This window comes from Camelus bactrianus, chromosome 5 (assembly GCF_048773025.1).
Source record: "Camelus bactrianus isolate YW-2024 breed Bactrian camel chromosome 5, ASM4877302v1, whole genome shotgun sequence".
In the NCBI taxonomy this organism is placed as follows: domain Eukaryota; kingdom Metazoa; phylum Chordata; class Mammalia; order Artiodactyla; family Camelidae; genus Camelus; species Camelus bactrianus.
The window spans coordinates 83,546,919-83,570,775 of NC_133543.1; the positions used below are offsets into that span (position 1 = coordinate 83,546,919).

At 34.4% G+C, this 23,857-nt stretch overlaps 1 long non-coding RNA gene across 1 annotated transcript in view; it reads left to right on the plus strand.

Annotated features, from left to right (window-relative positions):
- LOC141577654 (uncharacterized) overlaps window positions 1–23,857 on the plus strand; it is a 485,640-nt gene that overhangs the window by 413,281 nt on the left and 48,502 nt on the right. The window contains exon 3 of the long non-coding RNA XR_012506888.1: window positions 3,418–3,525. This is a non-coding gene — a long non-coding RNA (uncharacterized LOC141577654). The remainder of the gene's footprint in view (window positions 1–3,417; window positions 3,526–23,857) is intronic.

Here is a 23,857-nt window from a genome sequence, read left to right on the forward strand (position 1 = left end):
TTGATTAGAACCACGATTAAGAAGTAAGCCGAAGGAGTAAATGCAAATGTGATTAACTTGTTTTGAAAACATAGCATTAGGTGGACAAGGTAATTTTCTACTGAGTGATTAAAAATAATGTCTCAACCAAGAACATATTTTCTTGAAAGTAAGTAAAGACATATAACTGTATATGAAAAAAATATATATTCATATATACATAAGAAAATTTTTTTTAATTTTAAGAAATTGAAATTCTATTCTCTAATGAACTGCTATTCTTCAAGTGCAGAGAGCTATGTCTTTGATTATCTAAAATTCTACATATTTTTCTACATATTCCTTCATATGGATTTCTTTTTTTGCTTCTTTTTCCAAATACGCTTTTTCATCTTTATTCTGAAAGCCACTTCTATGTCCAATTTTACATATCACTGCACACTGAAATACTTTATTAATTAGCTTCTTAGCTGCATTTTTACCCTTCATTCCCTACTTGGCTCAGTTGATGAATTTATGAAACTGTTCTTCCTAACACCCTGATGTTGGGGTCTGTTAACTGGTTCAGTAAAGCGTGTTCTTATTCCCTTCTCAACAAATTCTCAACAAATTTTAAAATAAGAAAAGCATAAAGCAAATTGGAGAACAGGATAGCAATATACTAATGAGGACAGTGTTGGAGAATCTAGTTAATGTTAGTCAGATGTGCCTGATACCTGAAGCCAAGGCCATGACGGATTTACCAACCTGGAGACAGCACTAGACGGGCACAAAGCCCAATGCAGCAGCTTCATCCAGGAGGCCAGAGGAGACTAAATTAGACCTACTGCCAAGAGAGAACAGAGGAGAGGTGAACTTATGTCAAATGTTCTCTTTCAACTTCTCAGTCACAACTCCAGCACTCCTGGAAAGAAGGAGCGGAGGGGCAGGAAGAGGCTGCCTCCACCTAAAAATAATAAGAGTGGGGAAAAAATATTGTGCTGACGACACTTTGCACGGTGCTACTGCCACTGAATAAATTATATCATTTTGGCCTTTCATATCAAGCCCTGAATTCTCTGCATTTGAAGATACTTGATCACGTTTTCCCTCCTTCTTTTGACAACTGTATTCCTCAGTTCCTCTGTGTTCTCCCATTATTTTTGACCACCAAAGGTTCTCGCTGTCTCTGTACCTAGTGACTTACTTTAGGAAGCTCCTTCCTCATTCTGCCCTTATGAATCATAATTCATGATCCATCTGAACTCCTATGTTTTCTAAATAGGTATCTTCATCTATTAAACTTTAACTGTTTTTTTTTTACTAAAGTTCTTTTATTATTTAAATTTTGGGGAATTAAATTTTGTCTTCCTTACTTAACTGTGAGTCCTTTAGGTCACTAACCATACAGTATAGCACATTAACACACAGTTGACAAAAAGTTTCTACTCATTGAGTGCAATTATATTATTAAATTAGTTAAAATATTAAATGATTTTATGTGCTCTGAATGTTGAACATGGTGATTTCATTACTAGATTTTATAAAAATTTAAATAACATTTATAACAGGTTAAGAAATAACAATAAATCATGTATACTGAACTTAATTCTGTATTTCTGTGATGCTTCTTATCTTCAGATTAAACATAAATTACATCAGGCAGAAACTGGGGAGATGGAATACATTTCTTCTCACATGCATGTACAATTAAGCATGAGTGAGGGTGGACATCACCAAATTCTAAGTGGTTAAGTCAAGCAGTTTGGCAGATTCAGAACCGGCACTCTAGTTTTTGCCATCAAGTTTTCATGAAGAGAGTAATTTTGAGACAGAGAGTTGAAAAAAAGTTTGTCTTTCCTCCCACCAGTGATTTCCAGATGAAAGATCAGGGATGAGTACGTATGCGAACACTCCAGGGAGATTAAGCAATGGTTTACGAATTGAGAGACCTGATACCCAGCTATTCCTGGGCGTTGTCTGAGTGACAGACCCCACAATCGTGCTTGTTGCTGTTGGGCCCCGGAGGAAGGAGAATGGAGATATGGCTAAATAGGGCCCCTAGGGGAAGCTGGGGAATGATTAACAAACAGTTTGGGGGTGGGTGGTGAGAGTACTCTTGTATGTAGCATTTGCTAAAATTTCCTCAGCATAAATATTCTCACCATGGCTGATTTCAAGCTACTAATATGAAGCCACTGAGCAGAGAGATGGGAAAAATTGCACAAAATTGACCCTTAGAAGCTGGCGTGAGCAGCTCCTGCACCCACTGGCTGGATGAGTGGTGAAACAGTTCACTTCAGATTTCCCCTGGAGATGATTTGCATGTGAACCCAATTTCTGAGCTTCTCTGGGCTAATAAATGCACCATGTGTTTAAACCTCCCTCAAATCTACATGCCCATATGCCAGTTCGCTCTTCGTATACTTCTTGATATTATGGGAATACAAACATATATAAACTGTGTTAAATATAGCAATGGAACTAATATACAGCGAAGACAAAAATGTTTGAATAAAGAAGACAGATTGCATGTATTCTGGCATTGCTTGTGATAATTACATATGAATTTAATTCAATATTGAACTAAAAGATAAATTATTTTAGTCAGAATTAACTAAGATATCTGAAAGCTTATCTCTGTTGCAGAATGAAAATGGGGCATATAACATAAATTGACTTACTATATAAATAGTGTTATTGTACATGATCTGATGTGTGACAGGTTTCACATATTATACAAGATGTGTGGAACTAAACATTCCATCCCAAACCACTTCAATCTGCCGTAACTTTCATTCCTCTCACGCTTACCTCTCTCCTTTTTCTTCCTCTTCCAAGCTCCAACCAGTCTCCAAATCTAGTAAAATCTTTCTTCTTTTCTCTCTCCTTAATCCCACTGATCCGATGGCCGTTCCCACTATTTGTTTATCCATGTCTAATTTTTGAACTGTTTCTTTTCTAATTTCCATATTTCCATTCTTATCTCATGCTGCCTATGCTATGGTCGACTTCCATATTCACATAAAATACTCTTTGTAAATGTTAGCGTTTTCTTACAGGATTCACAGTCAATTGCAGTTGGTACTGCAGCCTTGTCTGTCCCATCTCCAAGGTGCTCAGCACTGAGCTGAAGTGAAGGGCTACTATTCCCCCGATCACAGCACAGTCTCTAACATCTTCCTACCTTTACTGAGCTGTTTCCTCATCCCCAAAGACTCTCCCTTCAACTTATCTCCTTTGAAGCACATCTTCAATGTTATTTCATTATGATTGACTTGCCTCAAATCAGCAGAATTTAATTATGCCCCACCCCTTCTGTGCACTTTGTGTGGTTCTAATGAAGACTTCCCTCTTTTTATTGCAGCTGCTCTTTCATAGGTATCTGTCTGTTGGATGATGAGTCTTTATGGCAGGGAGAAGATATATTCATCTTTGTATTTCTAACATTTATTACAGGACTGGAAAATGTGGCCATCAGATAAATGGATATAAACTGGTGTGAAGAGACATGTATAGATGCTGAAAACATTGCTGGCCCATGATGTTTTTCACAGTAACTCCAGGGTAAGCCAGAATGGGGCTACTTTCTAAAAAATATTTAAGGAGTTACCCTAAGAAATTCTAGACAATGCAAATGATGTAGAGCTCAAAACGTAGAATAGTTATTGCTCATAAATGGTAGCTGTGGGTGTATATAAAAGGCAACGGTTTATATGCTATCATGCATACTGCAATAATACAGTTGATATTTTCAAGACTATGTTAATTGGTTACTTGTTAAATATCTACTGTGTTTAGGGGGACTTCCTGAATTTAAAAAGGTACATTCCTATTAAAATGAATTTCAGTTTATTTAGCATACATCAGAACTATCACAGAAGCAAAACCTTACAATTAGTATACAGAGTATTTTGTTATATATCAATTAATATGCACTTATTATAAATAAGCAATATAATTGCATGAGTATTATGTGCGAGACACTGCTTCAAATATTTTACATGGATTATGTTATTTTACAAAGTGTTACTCCTGTTTTGTAAATGGGAAAGTGAAGGCGGAGAGAACTGAGGTGACTTGACTATGTTTGTTGTGACAATTATTATAAAATCCATGCAGTTTGTACTTTGAAGAACAAGCAGTTATTTGGCTTGCTACCTCTTTAGAGGGTAGTGATTAAGAATTTTTGCCTTTGCAGTCAAAAAACAGAAACCTTGATAACATAGACACGATAAGATATGATTTTACTAGCCATTCCTCAAAGATTCCAGTCATTACTTGTGGACTCAGGGAGAAATACGTTTTGCGCAATGACTGTATATGCGAAGGATCCCATATATGGATTTCCAGTCAGGACTCACTAAACGTGGGACGGATTGAGGGAACTGGCTACTAAGTGGATTGCTCTAGTTGGTCAACATACCAAAATCTATACTTAATCCATTTCCACTTCACAGGGGATTAACATTCTCAGATATTCAACTAGATTTTTCAATATGTTGACAGCACTGCAGTTTGAACAGTAAGAAACAGGGAAGGATGCATGTTACATTTCAGGTGAATGTCAAGAAGGTCATTAGGAATTTTGTGTTCTCTGTTTTCCATCCAATGGCAAGAAGATTGTTCAGAACTTTGTAGGTGCTACAAAGATTTCCTGAACTCTGAGAACATGCAAAACTTCTAAGCAAAAAAGACTCCCTGTCAGTTGTGCTTTTTTACATCATAATTATTTCTGTCCAAGTGGACCAAGCTTCAGCAGGGCAGGGCCAAATCAGGGTTGGTTCACCATTATACTTACCATTCCAAGCACAGTGCCAGGAACAGAATACCCATATAGTAAATCTGGACTGAAATGAAGTTAATTAATTATGTTACTAATTAATTTATTAGTAACTAATTAGTTACTCATACTGGGGAGGAAAGTAAAAGCTGCCTGGAAAATTCAAGTAGGAAGTAAGTGTGTTTCCATGTTTGTTTGTATGAGGTTCGTACGAGACCCCCTCTAAAGAAATAAGGCCCCAAATCTTAAACTTGGAAAGTTGCAGCTCTAGAGTGAAGATTAAGAAAGATCTGCCCCGGCCAAGTGAGTTATTTATGTGGGCTAGCTTGTGCTAGGACTTCCTAGAATGCACACGGTAAAAGAAGTGCTCACTCCCGAAGGATACATTCAGAAACATTCAGAAGGAACGACTTGCCTTGAAGGGAAATAAGTATTAGGCATCTTGACAACAGCCAAGGCAATTATATCAGTCAGCAGGGGCAATATTGCACTTTCTGAATTATTTTGAACAATTTTGAGCAACATTTTCAATCCCTTATGTTTTGCACTGTTTGGAGGAAGAGAATGCTCTAGGAATGAGAAAAGGATGAAGTGGAATTCAAATAATTTAACTGGTAGGGGCATATCATAAAGTTCATAAAATTTCTGTTTGTGACCTCTCTCCTTCCCAAGTATTATGTCATGGGAAACCTGTTATCATATTATACTGTAGAACAGTCCCATATTCAAGTTTACGTATTTATTAGGGCATCTTTCAACTACTCAGATAAAAAGGAGAGGAAAGAGCTATTTCAAAAAAAAAGATTACATTCACCTAAGAACTCTGATAAAATTTTACATTTTTTCATTAATTTGAAGATACCTCTTTTTCATTGTTGCTTATGGAGTTGGAGGAATGCATTATGGGTTAAACCAGAAAGCGTACTGCAGTTTTTACATTCAACTTTTGTTTCAGTACTTAAATCTAAACTCTAAATGAACATTATGCATACTATTAGCACTTAGTTTTAAATTTTTAGGGAGCTGATAATGTTTTTTTCTAATCAGTAGACATTGAAAAACATTGCATTTAAGTTTCTTGATTAAATACATTATTCAGGTAGTTAAGTCTTCACAAATATGTCACATGCATACTAAATATTAGGTACTCGGCTTTCAGATTGGAGTCAAGAATTCCCTTTCAAGTGACAGAAGTTTAGCAAAGCCGGCATTTTGTGAAATTAGATATTTGTAACTAATTGCCTTGGAAACTAATTTTGTTCAGAGTTTCATTGTTATTTTTATTATTATGAAAGGTAAAGTATGTTATTTTTTATTTCTCTCTCTTCTCATTGCTGACCAGAGTTTACTTTTAAAACAAAATTAATGCTGTACAGCAGAAATTAACACAACATTGTAAACTGACTATGCTTCAATAAAACTAACTAACTAACTAAATAAAACAGAATTACATACAAACAAAGCAATTCCTCTATAACCAAGCCATGTAATTGCTGGGACTCATATATTCCAGGCACTAAAAGATTTTATCAACAAATTACCTTCAGAAAAATATTAAATTTTACAATTCATATCTACATTATCCTCATAAATTAAATTATATAATGTAAAGCTTCAATTTAGTTTCAAAAATGTGTGTATGTGTGTGTATGCATGTTTTCTGCTATATCCCTGGGGAGAAAAGAGCAGTACTTAGTATGTATATGTGTATATACACATACGTAGATAAAAGATGCTAAAACATCTTTGATGAGTAAATCAATGAAGTATCAGTATGATCATGGAAAGTTTCAAGTAGAAGAATGGAGATCCAGATTTAAAAACCTAGCTGCACTACTTTCTAGAAATATGGTCTTGATCAAGTTAACTAAATGCTGAGTCTTGATTTCTGCATCAGAAAATAGAGTTAATAAACATAGGGTTGTAATGAGGTCTAAATGAGATAATCTACATAGTAAGTATGCAATAAATATAAACTATAATTGTTAGATTTTAAAGTACAATTACTAGAATAAATGAGAACGTGACAGTGATTTGTGATGTTAACAAAGGTTATAGATCATAATAATTTAGTAATTTGTCCAATTACTTAAGTCTTCTAAGTAGCCCAATTCTATGGCATTTGAAAATCAAAAAGGAGCCAATCTTACCAACATCTTACAAACATGCAAATGCTGCTCAGTAGTTCTATTTTTAAATTACGTAAGATCTTCAGGTGTTTTAAATTATAAACAAGTTTTAAAATTTTTAATTAGTAAAGAATATTTGTGCTCATCAGATTCTTCTGGTTTTTGATTATCTTTGAGCTTTTTCATAAGATGTTCAATTTTGAACAAGGGATTACCTCACTTTTAAGCTTATACTGTTCCCTGAGGTATTGATACCAAATGTATGAGGAAACCTAAATTAGTGAAGCTTTTTTTTAACTGAATTAAGTTTTTTTTTTTCCTATTAGAATTAAATTAGAAAAATTTCCCATTACAAGTCTGTGCAAGAAAAAAATGTAAGGACTCGTTTCAAATGCAAAAATTCAGTGTGTTTTCAGGAATTCTGTAGAACTTAATAGTCTTTACAAATGCTGTCCATGGCTGTGCAGTATGGTAGCCACTGGTCACATGTGGCTTTTGAGCACTCAAAATATGTGATGAAGCAACTGAATGTTTTAATTTAATTAATCTTAATGGATTAAATTTAAATTTAAATAGCCACATGTGGCTAATGGCATTTATAAGAAAACTTACAAATTGTAAATTCTTCATAATATCTTAGAAATGCAGTTTCAGATAAAGTACTACTATAACTAAGAAATAAAACAATATACTTTTTTAATCGTAATGTTTATGTTTTTTAAAATATTAGAACAATTATCTTCCCCAGAGAGTCTTTCTCTCTCATCTTCTTTCTTTCTATATATCTATCATTCTGTCTATACACCATACATCTATTCCCTGCTTTACTTACTTTTAAGCTATCAGCCCTCTAACTTGTTTCCTTGCTTTTACTTATTCTTTCCCTTCATTTATTTTCCACCCAGGAAGGCAAGTGGTCCTTTAAAATTCCTGGTCAAAATCCTCCAATAGCTTCACTCAGAGTGAAAACAAAATGTTCCTCATGATCTGAAGACTCTATAGAGTCCCCTTCTCACCACTCCCCCACAGCCCCAACCTCCCTTTCCTCCCCTCCCCACCCCCACTTGCTTTTCTTTCCTAATTTCAAGTCACCCGGGGATATTTCTGATCTGGAGCCTCCATGCTTGCTGTCCGATCTGTTTGGAATGATATTCCCCTGGCTACTCGCAAACCCCTCTCCCTCGTTTCATTCTTTGACTCAGTTGTCAGAGTTCAAAAAGATACCAACTATTGCATTATTCTAATTGCTCTCACTAATTTTATCTTTAAGATATATTTATTATATAAAATTAAATATAATATATTTTCCTGGTATATGTTTGGTTTCTTCCAGTAGAATATAAGGTTTGTAATAGCAGAGATTTTGCTTGTTTTATTTGCCTCTGAATTACCACTGCTTAAAATAGTACCTGGCACAAAATATTTAATGCCTATGCTGTGCTGAATGAGCGGATAAATGACTGAATGATATCAGAGCTATACATTCAAACAATAACTCCTGTCAACCATGATTGTTGCTAATTATTTTAAAAAATATTTACAAATTTTTCTTGTGCTTTTCCCCCCATGATTCCTTTTTTTTAATGCATTATCAGAGCAGAAGGCATGTGAATAACACCTGGATGGAAAACATATTGCTGGTTGTATGATAATGCTATTTTCCAATATATAAATTTTAGTCAGTAATTAAGGAATAAGCCATATATATATTTCTATATTGATATATTTTTAGTAGTCACTTATAGCTCTAAAAAGCTAGTCAACACTTATTTCATTGATATAATCCTTAAAGAAACCTTGATGATTAGATACACCCAAATACAGGAGTATTAAAATTGCATCCAACTCTGTGTGAGATTTTCACGTGTTAAGATGTATACTATCTTACTCCTAGAAACGACTATTTACTGTGCATGGGAAAGGGTGAAAGTTATACTTTTTGTGACACTTTTAGGTGTTCTGGTCTATGTGAGGCAATTCCATGACTAGACTTTTGAGTAGGAGATTGAAATTCAGATGACAAAAAGGAGCTCGCCCTCCAATTTGTATTCAGAGACCCTAGGCCTTAATTTCAAATAGAAGGCAGGCTGGCAGAAATAAAGACTCGTGTGCTTGTTTTTAAAATAAAGATTCTCTAGCTCTACTGAGTCAGGATCTGCATGATGACCAGACACACAGGTCCTGTGCACACTGCATTTGGAGAAGCAGCACTTCAGGTGATTGTGATGCCCACCCAGATGTAGCAAACACTGGGTCCTAGAAGCTCCAGAGTACAAATTAGGGACTGTGGGCAAAAGGGAAAATAGCTGGAAGTGATCTTTCACAGAAATAATTCTGAAATTCGACCATTGATTTCTGTCCCTTTTAAGTCAGAAGAGCTCTCTGCGCTGTCTGATTCTAAGGGATTTATCAGAGTGAAGCAAGTAAAGCTACTAAACCCAACATCAACATTCCTGAAGTGTATGCTCTTAGCAGACATGATCTGTCGAGTTCGGCTTCTTAAAACTCATACAGCATCACTTTATGAGCATTTAGTTTCTTTAATCTGATAATAATATATTCCTGATTACTATAGAATTTTTAACATTTTTTAAGACTGAAATTTTATGAGTAGAATTTTAAAAATTGAGAGTGAGTACAATTATTTAATGACCACTATCAATTGTTTGACATGTAATATAGGAGGTAGTTTACTTTTAAGGGAAGATTCATTTGTGTACATATATATGGTGCAAAAGAGAAGATTTTAGAATCCACTGAACAAAGCTGCAGAGGTTATAAAGTTAATAGAAATAGAATCTATAAACCTCAAAGCATAAGTGATAGCCTATATGCACATATTCTAAAATAAAATTTCTGGTTTATAACGAAAGTCTCACTTCAAAGGTGAAGATCTCTTACCTATGAAAAAATAACTTTCAAAATACTATGACATTTTAGAGGAAATTTAGACACCCTCATGTAAACGAAATTTGGGAAATAAATGCAATAGGTGGAGGGGTACTAAAAACACAATTCTACTTTATTATTTCTCACAAATTAGTTTAAAATTCAATATATACTTCAACACAGGTTTCAATGGAATTCAATAATTAAATTGCTCAATTCATCATTAATTATTCTGAAATATATCAAACCGTTATCTCCCTTTTAAAACAGGTGATTTGGGATTTTCATGAAAGTAGAATTTTTAACACCTTACATTAAATTATTAGTATCAGACCTTTCTATACCCACCCACACATTTTTACACATACCCCACGCACACAAAAACTAAATATCTACTTTCCTACCATTTGTTCCTGGAATTAAAGAGAATTTTAGTTATGTAAAACTTGCTACAACATGGCATATATATTTTTACTGAATAATTCCTTTCACAACCACGGCATTATTCTTAGAAGAGTAGTGTATGATTTTTTCCCTATCAATCCCACGAGAAATTGTTTATTCTTTTTGTCATTTCTAGCTTTCTTTTAAAAATATTTGATTCTCTCATCACACTCCGGAAAATAAGTGCTATTTTTGCAGCTGTTGGAGAGAAGGAGTTGAGACACACGTGAGAAATCATGGCATCAATATTAAGCTTTTAAGAAAATATATGTCAGAAATTGTTCAAACTGCCCTTAGGGAGATGCAGATGGCAGCCTCCAGGAGTGTAACTGAGGAGAGTTTAAGGAAGAGTCTATTTACAGAGGTGGGCAGAGTGAAAGGAACCGGCAGGGAAGGGCACACTATCCAGGAATTAGGAGCCGATGCCACCAACTGAACTGAAGTGGCAGGGGGAGAGGGCAGTTTTACAGGAGACTGGAGAGACCACAGAGCTTGGAACAAGTGTTCACTCAGCACTTGTACCCACAGCACACGTTGCTGTCATGTCGAGGCAAGACAGAGGAGGAATGAACTGAAGGAAGAGCTGTCTCCACTTCTCTTTGCTCAGAGTTCTGGGAGCACACGTTTACCTGTGACCATCCCTGGAGTTGTTGGTGTACAGTGTCGTAATGTGTTCTCACTGTACTCCTTCCTAATGTGCTACAGGTGTAAGTATTTTAATCCATAAATTCAGATAAAAATATACATTTAGGTGAATTTCTTAAGGAATGAAAACTAAGGAAAAAAGGAAGAACAGTTTTGGTTCAGGGAGGAAACAAGAGGGAAGATTTATCTGTCTTGCTTCCGGGTAGCATGACAGGTTTTTTTGAGAAAATTCTTCGTATATAAATAATGATAGACGCTCTTTATTTTATTTGACTGGTAGTCTCTGCTGTCTCTCATCAGCTGCTTTTCAGTCACATGCTAGTTTTCTTTTGTTAATTTTTGTGTATGTGTGGGTTTTATCCCCTTAAGATACAAACTCTCATTCATTCATTTAGCAATTTTTTAATGAGCTCCTCTTTCTTGCCAAGGAACTGAAGCAAGTACCTTGGAATACTGGAATATTTCTGGGAATATTCAGATTTCTGGTCTTTCTTCCTACTTATGCAGGGATGTATTTGAGTGAAGTTTCTTCTTGTTTTTGTTTATATTTAATAGGTCTTAGTACCAAAATTCAAGAAGTGCAGTTATAAACACATGTCCATCAGAGCAAGACAATGAGGATAATGGGGGATATGGTTTTGGAGGTAAGCATAAGCAGAATTAAGAAAGATTGAGCCAATACTATTTCTTTTTAAGTATTTGAATTGTTTTTAGGTAGACCAATGATAGTGTCTCAGAGGCAAAGGGCAACTCCTAATTTTATCCTTTTTTATAAGCCACTATTACTTAGGGCTTGCTGCTACTCACTGATGAAGTTCATGTTAGATGATGCACAGAATCTGAGAATCTCCAAATCTTTTCCAATAAATTCCACTTTTGCTACAGTAGAAAACATGAGTGCTATATGGGGGAAAAAAACTAATTTAATTTCCCTTTTTTTTAAACAAAAGAATCAATAAAATATTTTCCACTGTTCTTTAAAACATAACTTTAAATATTATATTTTAGTACTCTGTCTGCAAAGCAATTTTATCTTTTTCCTCTTATTCCGAAGAGTAACTTCATTTCTTTGTTGTTATTTTCTTTCTCAGCACATTAATTCTTCCACATTTGGTCAGAACATGGTTTATCTATTGTTATAGGTGACTTGTATCAATCAATTCAGTTATGTCAAACAAAAACACTGTTGTTGATTACAATGAAATTATTATGTTCTGAAGTTTTTACACAAAGAATGCTTAATTATTATGAAATTCATTTTGATATATAATACATCACATTTATCTTTCTTTTGGAACATAATCAAATATTAAAGTAAAATATATTTTATTTGTAATAAAATGAAATAAAAAATGCAAGCATCAGCATCAAAACTGAATTTATAATAGTGGAAATAGTCTTTGTACAGTTGCTACTAATTTTTTGCTGCAAATTTTTATAGTTTTGTATAACCAAAATGCAAACTGTAACTAAAATGAGGTGGTTACTAATAAACCATAAATCATTATGTTAAATATCTAAATAGTATCAGGACTTCTTTTTTATTTACTTGGCAGTTTTGTTGTTGCCTTTTTGATTGGTTTTCTTTAGATTTTATAACACAATAATTCTTGTAATTTTTCTGACACTAAAAATGTTAAACAATATAAAATAAATTTTCCAAACTAGTCTGATCAAAATAGTTCCTTTCCAACTTTATAACCTTATCTCTTTATTCTGATTTTAATATACTACCTTTCTCAAAAAAGGAAAGAAAAAGCCTGTTGTTTTTTTTTTTCCTGTCAGAGTTAGAATCTTGGATTTTTTTTTTTTTTTGACTAAGGGTGGATGGTTAGTTTGTTAATCTGTCAGTCAGAACCCATGTTACACTAAACTGTAGTGTCACATTTATGTATAACAAACTTTCCTGTCAACCATTTTTTTTAAACAGCCTTATATATTTCATCAAATTCGATGGTAGAAGAAGCCTGTCTGATTGGCAACTGAGGCACATCTAGTTTGGGGGAAAATATGTTACAATTAAGTGTACTTCCCTTTAAAAACATAAAATTCAACTATGACCGTGTTTTCAGTGGTTGTTAGTAGATTCTTCACAGACACATGCAATAAATGCTATGTACAAGTTTTGAAATTTCCTTACAGTTTAAGAACAAATATTGTAGTCAAAGTGGCAAGGATGTAGGCCATAAGCAGCCCAGACAGTGTGCTTCATGAGTTTGATTACCAAAAAATAACAGTAGCTAGCAGCCCTTGCTAACGTTCCTATAAAAATTGTTATATAATCATATAGAAAGTATATATGTTGATATTTTTAATTTTCAGTGGCAAGTTGAAATAATGACAAAATGCATGTGATATCAGGATAAATTTCATGAAAATACAGTTCATAAATGTTGAGGAATTTTCATTTCTGCCTGCATTTGTTAACATTTATTTATTGTCTTTCCATTTTAAAATTCCCTTAATTTAAAAATCTGAGGATGTTTTGGTAAAATACCTTCTTCCTTTCTTAGTAGGACCTTCAAAATAGGACCTGTCCAACTGGACTTCACTTTAAGCCACATAATATATCCTTGATATCCTTCCCTCAGCTGCTAGCCCTGAGATGTGGCTCATTCCTATTGCTTGTCATTCAACATGTATCTAAGAGTGTGCACTGCCATTATAAGACATAGGATTTTCCCCATTATTTCAGTTAAAAAATATTTTTTTCAGCTATTTTCACTGAGACAAATGGTGGGTGAAGCATAGAAAATACAAAAATAAATTTCATAATACTCACTCTGCCATTTTCACAGTCCCCATTCCATGTACGAACTGGTGACAGCCTCATCCTCTGGTTTTCCTAAATTCTATAAATCTTAGGATTAGAAAACAAACAAACAGAAAGAGTCAAGAGACTGGTTTTCATCTTTAGGTGAAACAACAACAACAGGAAGCCCTGAAGACACAGCAGCGTCCTACGAGACTATTGCGGGAACTTTATGTGTGACAGGCTTCACGGCAACCTCAGCTCAATGGCAAACAATAAAACAACGCAGGTTTCTGTGTGTAGGGTGTATTCTTATAAGACCAAAGTCATTTATAATTACTAAATGGTTGCTGTAGACTGAATATTTGTGTCCCTCCAAAATTTATATGTTAAGTCCCAACTCCTATATGGTATTTGGAAGTGGGGGCCTCTGAGAGATGATTAGGTCATGAGGGTGACCTATTCACTATCAAGTTTCTCTATATTGAAGTGTGTCTCATTGCTTTCAAATAGTATGAGCTCATTGATATCAGAAACCATGTAATATCCATTCATATAATCTCAAAATGTAACATTTCATACATACCAAAAGTGCTAAAGCATATGTTCTCACAGACTAAATTCCTTTCTATTGAATGATTTGCTAGATTACTGTGAGAGATGTTGAAAATGTATAATGCATTACATTTATTCACAAAGACTTCATTGACTACTGGGGAGATAAAAATAGTATGTAGGAGGTAATAAATACATAATAGATAATAAAAGTAGACTAAAATTATGTAATTTTAGTTATAAAGTCTATAGGGAATCAGAGGAAAATCAACAAAGAACACATCATTAAGGATACTAGTAGTGTAAATTTATTTAGAACTTATGTTGTAACTGACAATGTGCCAAATAGTTTAAATGCATTATTTTGATTAAACTTTGTAGTGACCTTAAATATAGGTACTATTATTATTGCAGTGTACAGATGCAGAAAATGAATCTTGAAGTTTTTACAAAAGATAAGGTAGCTAGGTTGGGATGGAGGTAGACCTTGAGCCAAGAATGCCTGTGTTCTAAGACCTTATTCTTAACCGTAGTTCACTATTTTCCAAGAAGGCTTTGTAATAATACAGGAACTGAACTTCAAAATTGTAAAGGATGATATACAAGAAGAAAGAAATTTCTTAAAGAAAGGAAAAATATTTTAGATAACAGGAAAAGGTATTATGAAAGACTGAGTAGAGAAGTCAGATTTGACTACACCAGAAAGTGTGTGTAGTAGTTTAAATGAGTTTGTTTAGAAAGTAACCATATGTAAGCCCAAGAATACTGTCAAAAGGTTAGGTTCTTCTATGTTTCTGTGTTGGGCTTTCTCATACATAAAAGGAATAGCATTATGCAGTACAGTATTTTTGGCACTGAAGAAAGTCTAGAGTCAAGATTAGGCTGTTGTTGTAAAACACCTCTGGATTTTGATTCTAGATCTGACACTACAGAGTCAGGATACCAATATTCCAGCCCCTGAATTTTGACCTAGAATAATAAAAATCAAATACAGTATGTGGCAGAGATTATTAGTTACAATCCTCATATTCAATCTTCCCTTTATCTTTAGCATCAGAACTCCAGTTTTCATTTACCCATTCCTCAATGTTCACAGCTGGATGTGATGGTAACATTATATCCTGACCTGTGAAATGTAAGGGACAATGCTATGTTGGACTTCTAGGAAGTCCGGTTAAAGAAAGAAAGACATATACTTTTCCCTTTTTCTTTTCTTTCTGAAAATCTGGTATGGTTGCTACTGCAACAAGCTTCTTAATCAGCCATGAGGTTCTCTTAAGGAACAGTCGGATACTGAGGATACAGCAGACGTGTGCTTGGTTCCTCTGTGCACTGGGCAGCTGCCATGCTAGCCCTGGGCAGCCTACTTCTGAACTTTTTTTACATGAAAAGTAATTCATATTTAACTTGTTTAAGGTAGAGTTTTTTTATTCTGCTTCAAGCTAATCAAATACACACTCATATGGTACTGAACTAGAAGGTTCATGCAATTGAAACTTCGTTTATACAGGAAATGCTGCATAATGCAAGCTACTGCTTGGATAATTTTAGCATTCCTATTATGTGCCTGGTTAATGGTAAGATATTTTCATGATTATGTGGAAAATAGGAAACTGAAAAATGTAGTTGTATGTGGAACGGTTCAGAGGTATTTGAAAATTATCCTTATTTTGAAGATAATGGATAATGAAACTATGCACTGAGAGCTCTGGTTCCACTTTATGGTTATTTGTAAAAATAAAAAATACATCTGCTAATTGTTTATTACCTTTGGTTTTCATTGTTTAATTTCTACATCAATTTTACTGATATTTCTTTCCTGAAATATTTTACATGGGAAATTATTTTCTTGAGAGTCTTTTTTTATTGGCACCTGCAGCATTTAGATTTTTTTCCTAAATCTCAGACTCTCAATTAAGGGTAATTCACTTCATTGTTTGCAAACAAAGCATCAGTCTTTACGAATCCAGAATTAAAATGATCTGGCTATTCTGAAAATATAGCATAAGTCCACTAAAATACTTTTATTAAAACAGATGCCAGAATTCAAGTATATGCATATTTTGCCACATAATTTTGATTTGTTACCTTCCATTTAAGTTTCAGATTGTGTATACATAAAGCAGAATCTTTAAGTACATACAAAATCCTAGTTGAATATTTTGGAAGACAGTACAAACTCATCAAAGATGATTGAGCTGGAGAAAACTGCCTAGATGTTGGTTTTCCACAGATGTACTGAGAATCATTAGTACTAGGTTATGATGAGCTCAAAAACATTTCAACTTCTCAAAATATAAACATCACTAGTAATGGTATGCAAATTACAGTAATGGTGGTAAAAAGTTTTAGCACCATCATAATATTCCATTTTAAAGTGAAAACATCTGTGAAATGCAGTAATTCATTTTCATCAACTGACTTTGCAAAGTATTTCTTTTTTCATAGGAACATCCATTTTATAATGAGCAACAGCTGAAAGGCAAATAAAATTAATGATATCATATTCTATGTTCCTTGTTTGAGAGTTGTAACCATTTCTTTTTTTTTTTCAATGTTCCCCTTTATAAGCAATAGGAAAAAATGTTTCATATTATAATTACATATTGGCTTCCAGCTTGTATGGGGCCCAGAGTAAAGGGACCAGAGTCATCTCAGCTTTTCTCCTAGGTAATTCAGAGATTCCTAGCTTAGACTAAATCAGCACTTGGGGCTCATAGGGTTCAGCTCTCCTCACCAGGGTTATGAGTTTGCCTTCAAAGTTCGGATAATAGAACCATATTATAAGATGCAGAGTGATCATTTTCCCAGGATGTGCTCTCCCATATTTGTCCTTCCAAATCTGTGTCTAAAGAAGTCTTGGATAGTCTGAGTCCTAAATTTCTGGGATATGATAACAGTGATCAAATTTATTGGTTAAGTAAAGGATAAAATGATCTGCTGTTATTACCCTACAAAATATTAGCAGATTTTGACCCACAGATATTTCCATCAATGTATTACAAAAGTCAGTACTTTATCTTACTTCTGACAACCAACGAAGATGACTCTTTTGAGCATTTTACTCATACTTTGTCTGTTGAAACAAAGAAAGCCACTCTGTGACACGTGTTTACCTATTCATACGGTGCAGGGAGTGCACACGGTTAACCCTATAATTATTGTATGATTTTTTCTATGGGCTTTATTACTTTTTCTTCACAGAGTGCATATATGATTCCTTCCCAAAACTTTGGGAAGTACTTTTGAAATCATACGGAGTTCCATCAGCACGTGTTGTGGCATTGCAAATAGATTCCTTTAGCTTGCCATGAGAGGGAGGATAATGGGGACAGTTCAGTTCTTCCTGAATCTTGCTGAAGAAAATTTTTTGGAAGCTGCCACTGTAACATATTGTATCTTCATCACTAAAGGAAATATAGTTTAGTGAGTGAGAATATTAGCCACAGAAATGACATTTTGGAAACATAGTGGTAGAAACTGTCATCCCTGATGAAGGAACAGAGAGAGCACTCCTTTCAGGAGCACGCCGTCCTGGCAGGGGTTATAAATTTCACCTTTGTATCTGTTGTCTCTAATCTTCCAGGCAGGCTGCCGCAAGGACACTTCCATTAGGAATGGAGAAGCAAGAAGATTCTATTTTCCTCTTTCTTGAGTGTAGGATAATAATGGTAAAAATAAGTTCTAAGGAAACCTTTTTTTGCAGTCTGGTTTCCCAGAAATTTTTAGAGATCATGTTGAACTTTGAAATGCACTATGGCTAACAATATAGTTTCCCAGAATTTCTTCCTTATAAAGAGGAAACAGAAGCTTTCAAAATTGCTAGACTGTAAAAGATTACACTTAATCATACATCTCCGTGTCATTGGATATTTTTAAGTTTCTAAAAAATTCATTATTTAACCTAAAAATAGGGAAATTTTTTAATAATAATGATTATTATTTTAATTTAAAAAAAAATCTATCCTAGAAACAGGTAAGAGTGGCGGTTGTCAGGGGCTGGGCTCAGGTTGGGGAAATGAGATATTAGTTGAAGGGTACAAACTTCCAGCTGTAAGATTAACAAGTTCTGGGGATCTGATGTACAGCAGGGTGATTATAGCTAATAATGTTGGATTATGTACTTGAAAGTTCTCAGGAGAGTCAATCTTAAATCTTCTCATCACACAAAAAAAATGGGAATTATGGGACAGGATGAAGGTGTTAGTGAATTCTGTGGTGGTTATTATTTGCAATATATGTTTATAAAATCAACAGCGTGTACACCTTAAATTTACAACAACAATACAAAAGCAAGCTAGTCTCAAGTTATAGTCTTAGAGGCTGCTATGGTCAGCATGTTTGTGTTCCTCCCCCTAAACTCCTATGTTGAATTTTCTAACCCACAAAGTGATGGTAGTAAGAGGTGGAGCCTTGGAGAGTGATTAGGTCATGAGGGCAGAATCTTCGTGAATGAGATCAGTGTGCTTATAAAAGAGACCAGAGAAATCTCCCTTGCTGTGAGGTTACAGAGATAAAAAGACAGACTTCTAGGTGGGGGGGTCCCTATTGAATCTACCTAGTCTGCAGGTGCCATGATCCCGACTTCCCAGCCTCCAGACTTTGAGAAATAAATGTTTGGTGTTTATAAACCTCCAAGTTTATGGTATTTTATTTTGCAAGCTGAACAGACTAAGACAAGGGCAAATTATCACTTAGAAAGAAAATGGTTGTTTTTAAATATGTAGAGAGTGTGTGGAAAAATACAACTTCTTTTCAAAACCTTGAACATATTGAAGACCACACACACACACACACACAAACCATACATAAAAATCTCAATATCAGTACATGTTACTGATTTTTAAATATGTTCCATTTCTAAATTAATTTGTTGTATGCCATCCAGAAATAAAGATAAATATTATAAGACTAGGGCAAACTCTAGAAATACATATATTTACAATTCCCCTTATGTTCCTATGTGTAAAAATAATTTTGAGAGAATACAAGCAGGCTAACTAAAGTACTAAGGAAACTGTCTACATGGGCTATGTTATTCATTTATCATGGTTAATTTGCTTTAAGCAAATTACAGTGAAAAGGTGTTAACCAAACTATTTACTTAGTATAAATAAAAGTGATGAAACACTGTTTGGTAAAATATGACACATAATTTAATTTTATCTAAATATTATTATAAAGTTTAGTTTTGTGTTGCCTTGCCTATTTGGCTGGCTAGATGAATTTGTAATTAAAAATTATTATTTATTTCTAAATAAACTACTTGTTAGAAATTGATGCACTGGATATAACTTCTGCGTCCACCATGAATGATTAACTACTACGGGAATTTGTGATCCCCCCGTAAACAAATAACAAACTAGATAAAATATATGAAGGAAGGATTTGCCAAATATAGACAGAAGACACTACAAGTGTATAAAATAAACACTACTCTTGCCCAGCTATGGCCTGGAGGTGGCCATAGTGCAGGTAAGGAGAACTGAAACACAGGCCTGGTGTCTTACCTGAGTTGAAGAGGAAGAGAGCAGAATTGAGGGATGCTGAAAATTTGCATGGCAAAGTAACAAAAAAGACAGTGCTCCACTGTGAAAGAGCTCTAGACTTCTTCCAGAGGGCTTGTTAAAGATGTTGGCTGACTACAGATGTAAACATGTGCAAGAGGAAACTCTCAAAGCTGGGCAAGGAACCATGAGAAGTAGTAGGATGAACAATTCTTGGATATCAGACAAAGCTGGGAATAATCTATGTTCCTAGAGGGTTGAGATCTTGAAATGTGTAAGGCATTGGGTAGAGTCCTTAGGAATATGCATTTAAAATGAGGTTAAATTAGACCTAAAAAAAAAAAGCTATTCTGAAACCACTATTAAAACAAAACAAAAATGTTAAAAGAAGAGAGTATGGAAAAGAAAAGATAGTAAATGTAGAGTAAATTGACCTGGTGTACATACCTTGACTTATATGATGAAGTTGGTAACATCACGGTGATACCATGTTGCTATTTTTGTAATCCTTTTATATATATATAATCTCATGATGAGAAGGCTCTCTACCTCTGTGATAGTCTTCTCCAAAGACCTATAACCCTTGTCCAAACAAAAAAGTTCATCAGAAAACCACAAGCCAAGAAGTATTTTACAAAGTAAAAGACTAAACTGTTTCCAGTACAGTCAAGATCACAGAAAACAAGGAAAGACCAAGAAACGGTCACAGATCTGAGAAACTGAGACATGACTAAACACAATGTCGTACCCTGGATTGGATCCTGAAATAGAGAAATGACATTACTTGTGAAACTGGTAAAATGCAAAAATATTTGTTGTTTAGTTAATAGTAATGAATTAGTGTTGATCTCAGTTTGGACAAATGTGTCACAGTGATATAAGATCTCAACATTTGGAGAAGCTGGATCAAGAATATAGAGGAACAGTCTGTACGGTCTTGGCAAACTTTTCTGTAAATCTAAAACTATTCCAAATAAAATTGTTTATTTTCATAAAGAAAGGATTGGAATTGGGATATATTATTATAAGGTATCATTAGGGCAAAGACTATTGCCAGAGACAATGAGCTCATCTCTTATTTATGAAGGAGACGTTTAATCCAGAGAACATACCAATCCTAAATGTTCTTGCACTTAATAATAGAGTTCAAAATACCTGGAGCAAAACTTATTAGAAGTGAAAGATGAAATAGACAAATTCACAATTATATTCAAATACTGAATAATTTTAGCTGAATAATTGATAGAACAAGTAGGTAGAAGTTAATCAGTATATAGAAGACTTGAATTAACTATCAAACAAATTTACTGATGAATAAATCACTTTTGAGATTCTTAGACCAACACCTTGCACCTTGATGGGAAAACAAGTAGGCTGAAGATGCACTGTACTCAAGGACTTTCCAGTGGAGAAATGTTTAAAAAAGTTGTGAGAGTACCAGCTCTCGGGATTCCAACCTCGGGATTTCCTGGGTGAAATATGAAACTAGCCTGAGTACACGAAGGGCAAAAAGAGACCAAGGGAAAAGGCAGATCACTCCAGACTGGTAGGTGGCAAGGTGAATTATTATTCACTTAGGAAAAAAATGAATCAATTATTACTAGAATGATAAAAATTAGTACCTAATAAAAGTAACAGAATAACACTCATACCTGAGTGTTGCCTTTGTGAAATATCACCGATACTTTCAGATGAAACAGGTGAAGTACCAAATACTGGGACAATCATGCAGCAAACTAGTTTAAGATGAGGCTCCTTAGTTGCAAAATAGAGTATATTTAGAATAGGCACACTTGGACATGGTTATAATGAAAGCTAGGCGTTAGAATACTTTTCCCACAACCATGTATAAGAAGTTTTGAAAGAAGTTTATATATGTGAGAACCTATGTATAAGAAGTGTGTGTGTGTGTGTGTGTATGTGTGTGTGTGTGTGTGTGTGTGTGTGTGTGTATGGTTGCTTCTACCTCAGGACGTCTGCTCTTGCTCTTTGCTCTGCTTAAATATCTTTACAGTAAACCTTTGCATAGATGACTCCTCCGCATCAGTCAGGTGTCAATTCACTTCTTAGTTTTTCTTATTACACAATCTAAAGACAGTGTGTTCCACCCAAGTCATTGTCTATCCTTCTTTCACTGCTTTATTTTGCTCTCAAAACACCTTCTTATCTGAAAATACCTTTTCTCCTTTTTCCTATTTATTATCTTTCTTTTACCCTCTATAATGGATGCTCCTGTAAATAGACAGTAGATGCTTGTGGCTATTCAAATTTAAATGTAAATTAAATACAATTTGAAATGTATTCCTTTGCCACATTACCCACGTTAATTAGAAATCTAAGACTCCTACCCCCATATCTAAAAGTGGCTAATGGGTACCATATTGAACAGTTTCTATCACTTTAGAAAGTTCTATTGGAGAGTGCCACTCTATCTATTGTGTAAGCTTCAAGAGGTGAAATTTTTCCAATGATTTCACTGTCACATGTAGAGTCTAGAAAAAGTTCCAGGTACACAGAAAATACGCCACTAGTTGAAAAGATTTTTGAGTAAATCCAGCACATTTCATCTTCCTCCTAGAACAAGAAACTGAATTTATTTTGCAAATAAGCAAACAGCAAAAGAGTACAAGAACAATTAAAGATATTAATGATATTGCAGACCTAGGTAAGCATTTATACTTCAGAGTATTAGTCTCTCATTCTTTTACTCTCTTTCACTCTCTTTTTTCTCAGACATGTATAAGAAAACAGGAGGCAGTAATAGAAAAATTTTGTTTTATATTCCTTAAAAGATACAGGAAGATGCTGCATCCATAAAAATAGAGAAAGCAGTTATGGAGAAAAATCAATTTAAGATAACGAGTAATTGCATATAAATGGAAAACTTGATTGGTAAATGCAATCCTTGATTGAAGCAGTAAACAGTAGACTGATTAGTACAGAAAACTGAAGAACAAAAGTAGAAGACACTAACTAGGACTCAAAAAAAAAAAACACACTGGAAGTTAAACTTGAATAAAGAAGAACATTTCTAGGACCTCCTATAATAAGAAGCAGACAGATGATAGATGATAGGATGGAACAGAGGTGATCATTTAAATGTTAAATAACAGTAGAAAGAAACTATCTTGAAAAAGATAAGAGTCTTCAGATAGAATTCTAGATAGAAATCAATTAAAGGAGATAAAACACAACACATTATTTAAAAAAATTCAGTTTCAAAGAAAGATGTAAAAAAATTCTAAAGCTTCATTTGGGAGGAAGACTATTCCCTTCTTCCCTTCCAAATTCTTTGGCTGGCCTAATAATTATATTGACATAAGACAGATTAACAGGAGGAAAAGAAAACACGTTTAATTTTGTACATACAGGAACCCCAAAGATAAGAGGCTTTTGGACAGTCAGACAATTGAGGTTTATATGCCATCCTGATTTAAGGAGAAGGGGGTAGGGGACTTTAAAGGGGAAAAAGACATTTCATAGGAAGAGAAGAAGAACAAATATTTGGTAAACAAATTTTTATCATGTCCGGTGACAAAGTCTTTCTGATAAAAAAAAAAAATGTTATCCTTGGTAATAGCTTTCTTCCTGGTACAGGCTCCCTATCTAAATTTCTTCTAGGCAATTAAGGGGAAGATAAAAATTCTTTTTGAGTCCACTGGGCCTTGATTTACTTCGTCTCAAAATAATCCACATGACAAAGTGGCAAGTACAGTGGAGGCCTACCCTGAACCCCACCAGCTTACACCTCGATGTCCTCTAACCCACATCCAAAATATACCCAAATAGACTTTTTATACAAAGAAATTCGAGACTTTTTTGCCACAGTAAATAAACGAACAATCAGAGAAATATCTAGAGAGTTTTCCTTTTTGATGGAAAGGGTACCAAAGAGCTGAATGGTAAGAATTATGAAAGGAGATTCTATATTTACCCTATTACATTAATTTACAAAGACACTATAAAATGAGCTTTGGTCTCCACCCAATCAGAGACTTCTAGACAAAGTGAGTTGTCTATTCTATTAAGGATCCAAGAAAGATCAGCAATCAATGGCAATAGCAGATTCCAGTCTTCCTGGAGTGAGAAGGAATAGGGAGATATGTATGGAGCCATGACTCTGATTTCTGATTGTTCAAGAAGGGAAAGGAAATTAAGTCCCTTGATCATTTTATCAAAGAGCAGCTTCCTGAAA